The following is a 10,404-nucleotide window of genomic DNA, read 5'->3' as shown; positions in this document are numbered from 1 at the left end:
AGTATGTTTGTATATATATATATATATATATATATATATATATATTGTCTTCTGATGTTGATTATCATATTATTATACTTTATTTAATTTCCTCATTGTGAACTTTTACAATGCCAAGCTGCAGATAAATTGTAGCAATGTTTTGAGGCTCCTCGGAGCCTCCGTATAAAATATAAATAATAAAAATAAATAAATAATGAATTATATGTATATAATTTTGATAAATAATGAAATTACATTTGGTGCCTTATAGTTTATATCTAGTGATATATCGGTATGTTTAAATCATGTCAGTCATAAGCGATAGTTTCACCTAAGAACAAAGCCGTAAGCACCTACTCTGTACCTTTTCTAAACGATTTGCATCTTATTTTGTTGTTGGTTTTTAAACAATCGATCCATATTCTAAGATTGGTCTTATTATTGACTTGTAAAGCGGTGTAACTTTATCTTTAGAAAATCTGCTGAAACATCTTTTTCTCTGGTTAGCCTTTATACGCCACTATATAACATTTCGTTACTGGCAGGACTTAAAACCTTTATACTAGATACGATAAATTAACGGTAATAAATAGATATTAAATTTAAAGCGTGTACTGTATGTTCGCGGTTCTGGTTAGCTGTACTTCGTATGTTTTCAAACAAATTAATGCTAGCCCTCAAATTCAAATTTAATAGTGCATTTGTACCTAATGCAGTAAAAAAAATTCATGACCTTAAGCTTGGTAGCTGCCACTGTTATATATTTAACACCATGGCTTTGTCATTGGTATGAATTTTGAAACACATTAGTGTAGGGAAACAACAAAAATCAAGTTGATTTTCATGGATTTTTAAAATCTAATGAAACAGTTTTAGGTCAAGGACTACTTTTTTGCATCGGGAAGACAATTTTACTTGTATTTATGTACAAGTGACATAAAAGAATTTTGCATCTTGTATGAAACCAAGGAGGTATATAATATTAAATAGATACATCCTTCTAGTCTAGCTATATTGTCTATCTGAAATTACATCAACTTTATTGTCTTTGTCTCGTTTTATCATTCCTCATTCTCCTCATCTTTCCTGTTCTTATTTTGTTATTTTCTTCTCTTGCTCATCTGTATATTGGGGCCATATTTTCCAACATTTTATCCTCATTTTCACTTCTTACTTATCTATTATTATCCTCGTGTTCGTTCATCACCTTAGCCTGTTTTCATTTGATCTCTACAATTAATTTATTTGGCCGTTATTCAGTTTGCATTCTTATATTCATTTTGGTTTTCTATTCTTTTCTTTACTTATGTATCATTCTGGTCTTATTTCATTCCTTTTTAAATTCAAAACCATGTATAATGCATACAGTGATCTTTAATTTGTTTGTTTGCAGAGTACAGACAAATCTCTACTGCAAGATGTATGTATCAAAGAATCTATGGCACTGTAAGTATTAAGTTTCCTTATGAAATTATAATTCATTAGTCTGTTTCTGCATTCCTCCTTTTTCTCACTCTTTATTAAATGTTTTTATTTTTTTGGCAGATGCAGCAGCAGAAGGAAAGTACACTGAAATTTAGTTGGAACATCTTGAAGATTTCGAAAGTGTAATCCCGGTGAAACAACACAAACCATTATTGTATCTTTAATAACAAGTTACTGGATCAAGACAACTTGCATCATTCTGAAATATTGACCATATTGTACGGAAGATATATTACAGTAAGACGAGGAAGAGTAACCATAACTACTGTAATTCATTTTTTTTTTCTAAGAAAGGCCGAGTAAAGCATTTTTTTTTTTAGTTTGCAAGACAATGAAGAGACGATATATTGGAGTTTAGTTCAACATCTTGCCGAATACTGTGAAAGAAAACATACAGTGGTTGTATTTTCATCAGAATATCGAAGGATTAACAAATCATTTTTAATGACAAATTATTGCAGCATCAAGAGAACTTGAATCATTGTAAAATATTGAACCAAGAGAAACAATTTCCTATAATTAGTTTTTCATATAATTATATAAATTCACATTATATTACGATTCTGGTTTTATATTTAAAAATATAAATAATGTGTTGATGTGTTTCTTTGCTGGTCGTGTTTCTGAAGACTGGATTAGCAGGCAAGAAAGAAGCGCCCTCTAAAAGAAAAAGGACTAAGTTTTCCATTTTCCCTCAATTCGTATTATAGTGGTGCTGAAGAGTGCCCTCTAATAGAAAAACAAAATTTCCAGGGTCTCTGTTTCTGTTTAAAGGGGGTTCCCTGTGGTGCTGGAAAAGGCCCTCTATAGTCATTTTATTTCTACGTTTTTCAGGGTCTCCTTAATTGTCAATTTCTATTACAAGGATGGTAAAATGCGCCCTCTAATAGCCAGTTTTTCAGTGTCCCACAATTGAAATCTGAAAAACTTGGATTTTAGATTGTGCATTTCTCTACCATTGACAATTATTAAGAGACCCTAAAGAACTTAGGGGAAAAAGGATATTTGAGGGGCATTTTTTCACCATTTTTACCAGAACTCCACAGACTAAATTGGCCAAAAAACTTAGTCATATACTGGGCCTTTTTCTATTAGAGGGCGTTTTTTTTTTTTTACCATACTGCCCCAATACACAAGAAGACAACTTTGAATACAATGAATATTTTCAGTACAGTATTTATTATACAATGAATATTTTTTTTTCGATACTAAATAATGGAATACTGAATATTTCAATACTAATGAAAAACAATGGATATTTATTTCAAATATTAAAATCATGCAATTATCTAGAAAGCTAATCTCAAAACCAACATAATCGCAAAGCAGGATGAGACCACTGGTTCACTGAAATATTAAAGTAAAAGGAAAACATAAGTAAAGTATACATTGTATACATTATTTTTAAGTCCACTGCAGAGAAAATAAAGTACAAAGATCAATAAAAATGAATACAGCAATTAGTAAGTCCATTGCAAAACAATGTTGAAAATAGGTAGTAAGATTGTCATTGGGGTGGTTTACATTATTGTTTATACTACATTAATGTATTAATAATTATTTTGAAATTTTATAATTAATTTAAATTGTAAAATTGAAATGGGTTACCAAATAAATATATATATATATATATCTAATACCTTATAAAACTGGTAACATTTTAGAGATATATAAAAATGCCCATTGGTAGAGAAAAATATAAAAAGCATTTTCTAATTTGTGTATTGATAACATTAATATCACATCTGTATAAATGAAGTTATAATTAATTTTAAATTCTTTATTCAGTTATTACCTAATTAATATATTACACTAAGGTTTAATTGATGTCTTGAGTTATGATCAATATAATTACTGATTTGATTACAATAAATAAAAACACATGGTTTAACTGACCTCTGTACGATTGTTGCCCATACTGAGCTGGTACAGCCTAAATTATATATTAGTACTGTATTAAATTTAACATAAGTTACAATTAATTATTAACAGGGGTAGAATTTAATACTAATTTATATACCTTTGTTCATTGTTTTACCATACTTAATGACATGAATGCAATAATTTTATTATTTTGATCTCTCCCATTTTATTACCCTGTTTAATTACAGTATATTAAGTTTCAATTAAAACCTTATTTTATGACAACTTTTAAAATTTATTTAAAAAAAAATAATTAGGGAGTATAACATCTTTTATGTTGTATTATTGATAATAAAATGTTTATTCTCAGTACGGTCAAACATTATCCCACAAAGCATTTTACAATGGATATGAAATTTATAATAAAAACAAATTTTTGACTCACCATTCAGCAAAAATTATTGATCACAAAATGAGGAAGCAACATTATAGCCACTGGTCCACTGGTTTACGGAGATCTTTAGAAGTGCGTTTTGCAATGATTAGACTTTATTTTAGACAGAATAATTCACTGAAATAAAATATATACATTCATAAAAAAAAAAAAAAAAAAAAACCAGAATTAGAAGGAATGCAACATTAATATTTAAATGTCCGTTACTTTTGATTAAAAACATTAAATGGAAATTGTATTTCTAGAATAATAACTGTCTATAGCCAATAAAAACATTATTTTATTATTATTATGCCATAAGTCTAGTGCAAAAGATAACATGACTGACGTTAGGAAGGCCCTGGGCCCATGAGTCGGCCTTAGGTATACCTCGCAGCGGAACATCCAAACCTTGACCTGGGGCAAGCCTATCTAGAAGGAGGTCAAATCGGCCCCAACTTATAGTCCAGGGGCTACGAACACCGCCCATGCACCCCCTGCTTTATAACTGAAATTATTTTTTCTAGTTTCCTATGTATAAGCTTCAAAAACACCTTGTTAATCAAGCGATTTTTGGTTGTCAGTGCATGTAAACCAACATCAAAGATGGGTATCTTTTTTGGTTCAATACCGGGATTTATATGGGGTGGGGATAATATTTATGAAACTTTTAATAGAAGTAAAGTAAACAGAATATAAAAATACATATGCAGTATAGATTAAATTGGGACATCTTACATGTAGCTTCCATCACTACAGAGTTATTGCTCCAAAAATATGTGGGTGTGTCTATATTATGCATTCACCATTGGATTTTGATACAAATCAAAAAGCTCCCAACTAGCAAATAAATAGCAGCTATGATGCTGAAAACTAGTGATGTACCTTAGAAGCAGTGGCGTATCTGGAAGTCTTGAAAAAGGGGTGCTGATGGGGGCGCGAAGGTGAAGTAGGGGCTTGATGATCACTTAAGGGGGCGCTAATTTGCAAAATAAGGTGATTTTTAACTAATTTCCATGATTTTTTCCTGGAAGGGGAGATGGGGAGGGGGAAGTAATTTTTGGACAGACCTGTCTATTAATATATGTTTTGAAATATTTATATTTTCAAAATTGTGATACTTAATCAACTAGTAAATATGACCTAACGGCGTGTCAATTTATTGCATGTATTGATATGGAGTAGGGGGTAACATTTATGCTCACAACTTTTTATCGAAAATGAATATATTATCCTGTTTTCAGTACCGAAGTGTAGAATAATACATTACTATCATTTGGTAAAGAAAAATGTAATTACATGGTTATCAAAACTCTAATAATAATAGTTTTATTATACCGTTAAAACTAAATAACATAGATAAAAGTTAGTTGTATTAAAATATATATTAAACTACATACTGTAGATAAAATTGAAACATCTTAGCTCCAAACACGACAAAGTTATGGCCCCGAAAATATGGGTGTGTCTGTATTCTGTATTTACCATGGGATTTTGATATGAATTAAAAAGCTCATAACTAGCTTTAGGTAGCCGTTATGATGCTAAAAACAATGTAGCTTAGGGGTGACTGGTCTATTATAAATGAAATATTTATATTTTCACAAATTTTGAACTAGTAAATAATAACTAAAGGAGTATAGACTTGTCAATTTAATGCATTAACTTTGATGGGAGGGAGGGGGGGTTACATTTATGCCCACAACTTTTCGTCAACTGAATATAGCTGTCATTCTTCAACATCTAGACACACGGAACACACTTGTGAGGTCGCTTTTCGTGGACATCTCAAGCGCTTTCAATTGAGTGCAGCATCACTATCTAGTCAGCAACTTCAAGGTTTAACGATAGATCCAATGTTTTCGCTACTGATTATGGATTTTCTTCAACGACGCCCTCAGTATGTCTGCATAGGGCATAGCAAATCGGACACAAGACTTGTAACTCAGGAGTGCCCCAAGGATGTGTTCTGTCACCTGAGCTGTTTACACAGTGCTTCTGAAAACACACCAATAATCAAATATGCAGATGATACCGTTATCTAAGGATATCTTTGTGGAACTGACACATCATTATATTTAAAACTAAACCTAAGTAAGAGAAAAGAAATTAAATTTGATACTAGGACACATTACACTTTAGATTTTAGAATTATTATGTAATTGTCAGTGATGTTACATATTAATTTGCCTATACGATCACCATGAATTTATTATAGTGACCACTGCTTGGGTATTTACCCAAGATCTTGGGTATTTTGACTTGGTCTTGGGTATTCCGTTCAAATCCTTGGGTATTTTATTTTTACTAAGAAAATTAAATATTTTTATCATAGAGGAAAAAAGAAGTAACAAAGTATATTTCAGTCCATTCAAGTAGGTAAAACTCAACGAAGAGCATCATTGTTGGTCATTGAACTATTCACAGGTAAAATACACACTGTAGCATAACAAAAATAGGTACAGTCAATTTTTTTTATTTCAATAATCATAGTAGCAATGACCACTTCCGTCCTTGATGTGTCAGGAACACTCAGAAAGCCTTTACTATACTGTAGGCCTATAATACTGAGGCATGGCGAAATTTGATTGAATTTATTTTGAAATTCTCAACATTGAAAAGATAGAGACAATAGATACGTCAGAAAAACAAAATTATAAACATAGACATTTTATGTCGTGTATTTCAATACTTGGAGTATGTATTAGACATTTTATATCAAGCATTTATGCTTGTTTCTAAAGAGGTTCTCATTGGACATTGTGTAATCACACATATCATTTTTTTTATTATTTTTTTTACACTAGATTTATATAGGCCTACAGTAGGGTGACCCTTGTAATTTTTGATTTTTCATAACTTTTGATCCGATAATCCATTTTCATAATATTTGAAAGCTTTCCCGTGGCCAATAATAATTTGTCCCAATTTTCATTAAAATCCGAGTCGGTCGGGTGTTCACCATTGGGTGATCTGGCACAGAATGACCCAAAAAGTTGTGAGCATAAATGTTATCCCCAACCTCATATCAATCGTGATGCATTAAATCGACACTCATACTCTGTTAGTTCATATGTATCACAATTGTGAAAATATATTTATTTAATAATATATAATAATAGAGCAGCCACTCTAAGGTACATTACCAGTTTTCATTATCACTGCTATTTAGAGCTAGGTATTAAGAGCTTTTTAAATCGTATCAAAATCCAAAGGCGAATGCATAGACACGCACATATTTTCAGAGCCATGTAGTGAATGGAACATAAGATGCAAGTTTATCTATAAATGGTTTACTTCAGTTAACTTTTATCCATGTCAATTCAATTTTAATGCGATAGAAAAACTATTATCACAAGTTTAATATATATTTTGGGTGAACTTCGATGATGTTGATCTTTGGTTGATGACCTTTGACCTCCTGTGACAAAATTAAATGTAATTACATTGTCCTTTATACCAAATGATATGAAATGAACTATTCTACACTTTGATACCAAACACAAGAAAATGTATTCAGATGGTAAAAAGTTGTGGCCATAAATGTATGAAAGGAATGAATATCTTTAAAAATTAATCAATATTTTAAGAGCGTATCCTAGGCTTACATGATACTTTTATTTATAATTTTAAAATGTGTGCCACCTTCCCGACATGTCATAGGTCTAGTGCATACGATTACGTGTTAGTGTTGGCCAGCGTGACCACTGCTTGGGTATTTACCCAAGATCTTGGGTATTTTGACTTGGTCTTGGGTATTCCGTTCAAATCCTTGGGTATTTTATTTTTACTAAGAAAATTAAATATTTTTATCATAGAGGAAAAAAGAAGTAACAAAGTATATTTCAGTCCATTCAAGTAGGTAAAACTCAACGAAGTGCACATAACATTCTTAATTGACTGTTAATTGCTATAAACATATGTTCAGAATTGTTTATTTGTGATTTGCGTTGCTATTGATCTTACCTAGCTATAAATAATTAATAAATTAATGTCGCTATCAGAATCATCTTTATGATATAGGCTAGATATCGAGTCAAACTTCGAATAAGTTTCTCTCTCTTTCCTTGAAATTGGAGGTAGGGCCTATAGGTCCGATCGGACCATTGAACAAAGAACACAGCGCCTAACGACAACTCAAGTGGGATGATAAATTAATCATAAACTACTGTATTTGATTTAATTTATTGTATCAATCCTCAACGATCAGAATTAGAAACCACCACTAACAAGTTGGAGAAAAACAAATTATATAAATAAACTTTCATTCATAATTCTTCCTAATTATTCAAGGAGGATAAACTTCATAATAAAAATCAATTTCAATCTAACAAAATGTAACTGCTAATCTTTTAAATAAAAACTCCAATTGTTACGTCAACTTGGCAAAAGGGGAAACATAGATTACGTTTTTAGTGCGATGTACATACGACTAAGCACGTCCAATGTGAACAAATGTACAAGATACAATCATTATATAATACATTTAAACTATAAAAACAACATCTCCAAAACACGTCTATGATGTTAGACCTAGGCCTTTATTGGAAAAATGTAAACTTTTCACAAATTCGACTAGGCCTAAATATAGTTTGGCCGTGACTTTTCAAACGTTACGGCCAGGTGAATTTTTATACGGCCAGATTTGAGTAATTCATCATAAAGAGGACTAAACTATTAATAAACAGATTGAAATATTTGAACATCGGAAAAATACAAAAAAAAAATCGAAAAATCAATAAAAAAAAAAAAGATACATCCATTAATTTGAGCAACTTAGTTAAACATTGAAAGTGGCCCTATTTATTGTTTTATGATAGTAAAGTAATTCCCAAAATTTACAGAATTCATTTTTAAAAAATGCACCCCTCTCTTTTTTTTTTTTTTTTTTCTCGAAAAGAAGCAGCTATCTCGAAAAGAAAGTGTAGGGCTTCAATTCGAGGTTTTAAGGTATGATATCAGGTATTTCTTTTTCAACAGCCGACCGACGTCCCCAACACAATAATTTTTTGGGCCTAGACGACCCAAAGAAAAAGTTATCCAAAACTCGTAGACCTTTAATTATTATCGGAAAGTAATTTTTGTCCGTCTCTGAATTGTAGTGTTTATAGTTTATTTTTTAAATGTTGGAATGTTACCTTATTACAGGTATAAATGAATGGAGTATTCCTTCCTCATGATATACAAATTATTGAAACCAAAGTAAATTTTAAAATGAAGATTTTTATTCTTTAAGATAAGTAATATAAGTTTTTGATATTCAGTTTTTTTTAAATTAAGATGCATTAATTGTATTTGTTTATTGAGGATATTTAATTGATTGAAATATTTGAATAATTAATTTAGATTATTTATATTAGATTATTTGGAACCCAATGGAAATAAGCCCACAAAGCCTTTTTTTGGTGTTATCCAGAAAAATAATATCTATTTAATTTTGTCTACATATTGAAGTTTTGTCTTCATATTTGCAGTATAATTTAAGTGATTTTTCGAATGAATTCAAACCAAATCAAATTATAGAATATATATAACCAGGAAAAAATCTCGGTAGAAGTCATGCTACGTGCGAATCACACAGATGGGAGGGTGGGGGCAGTGGTGTTCAGATTTTTGTTTAGAAATGCTTGAGACCAATGGAAATTTAATCGAAAATTAGCTTGTTTTGGAATGGGCCTACGGTACTATGCTCCCCTCTTTCTGGACTTCTTTTTCTTTTCTCTTCTCTTTTTCCATCTTTTGTCTAGATGCAGGTACCGTGGCAAGGCTGTGACACTTCGAGGATTACTAGGATTGTTTATTGGGGTAGACCGACATACATTTATTGATTGAATGATTTTTTTGTAATGCTTATTCAGGAAAAAACTGAAAAAGCTTAGCTTCATTTGACTGAGATCAATTATCATTCATGAATTAAGCGTGTAACAACGCACGCTAATGAAATGCGCAATTTAAAATGTGTGTGTGTAAAAATAATATTTGTTGATTATACAATGGAGGAAATTCCTCCATGATTATACAGTGCTGTCAGTAGTCGCACGTATTTTTTCTAATAATTAAAGTCTTTTCAGCCTTAACAATTACCTCTATGGTGATGACTCAACCTGGTCATTTCGTGAGCGAAAAAACTTTGCTGATATACAAGGCCCCCTTTCCCACAACATTTGATCGCCATTCCCCATGACTCTTCGTTACACCACTGCCCCTAGTTTCAGAAAGCCACAGGGCCCTCGGCCCCAACGTTACGACACTGTTGAGAAACGTTTCGATTTACAATGAAGTTGGGTGATATTATTCTTATTACGAAGGCCTGAACGAATTCGCGCCTGCCTCTGGTGCCAAGAAATAATATTGCACTCTCATACCTTACAATATAACTACAGGGATGGCGCCAACGAGGGTGGTGGGGGGAAGGTCCACCTATCAGGGAGAGAGATGTGTATAAGAGACAGATTTGAGTAATTCATCATAAAGAGGACTAAACTATTAATAAACAGATTGAAATATTTGAACATCGGAAAAATACAAAAAAAAAATCGAAAAAAAAATAAAAAAAAAAAAAAAAAATACATTAAATTGTATATAAATTGAACGATTTTCTATAGAAAACCTGTGTATTCTATAAAAAAAAATTGGGGGAG

General features: G+C 31.2%; 2 long non-coding RNA genes across 2 annotated transcripts in view; one reads left to right on the top strand and one right to left on the bottom strand.

Moving 5' to 3' along the window:
• The window catches only part of LOC117123183, a 3,787-nt gene extending 2,126 nt beyond the window's left edge, over positions 1-1,661 (top strand). Inside the window, exons 2-3 of the long non-coding RNA XR_004447816.1 lie at positions 1,376-1,428; positions 1,528-1,661. This is a non-coding gene — a long non-coding RNA (uncharacterized LOC117123183). The remainder of the gene's footprint in view (positions 1-1,375; positions 1,429-1,527) is intronic.
• Positions 1,662-2,713: 1,052 nt separating this feature from the next.
• Positions 2,714-10,404, bottom strand: part of LOC117123184 — a 16,719-nt gene continuing 9,028 nt past the window's right edge. The window contains exons 2-3 of the long non-coding RNA XR_004447817.1: positions 3,776-3,901; positions 2,714-2,814 (exon numbers count right to left, since the gene is read on the bottom strand). This is a non-coding gene — a long non-coding RNA (uncharacterized LOC117123184). The remainder of the gene's footprint in view (positions 2,815-3,775; positions 3,902-10,404) is intronic.

The sequence above is a fragment of the Anneissia japonica genome, unplaced genomic scaffold (genome assembly GCF_011630105.1).
Source record: "Anneissia japonica isolate Jap-2015-1 unplaced genomic scaffold, ASM1163010v1 scaffold560_len657749_cov147, whole genome shotgun sequence".
In the NCBI taxonomy this organism is placed as follows: domain Eukaryota; kingdom Metazoa; phylum Echinodermata; class Crinoidea; order Comatulida; family Comatulidae; genus Anneissia; species Anneissia japonica.
The sequence above is the reverse complement of the archived record's forward strand: the minus strand, read 5'-3'. Positions and strand labels throughout refer to the sequence as shown.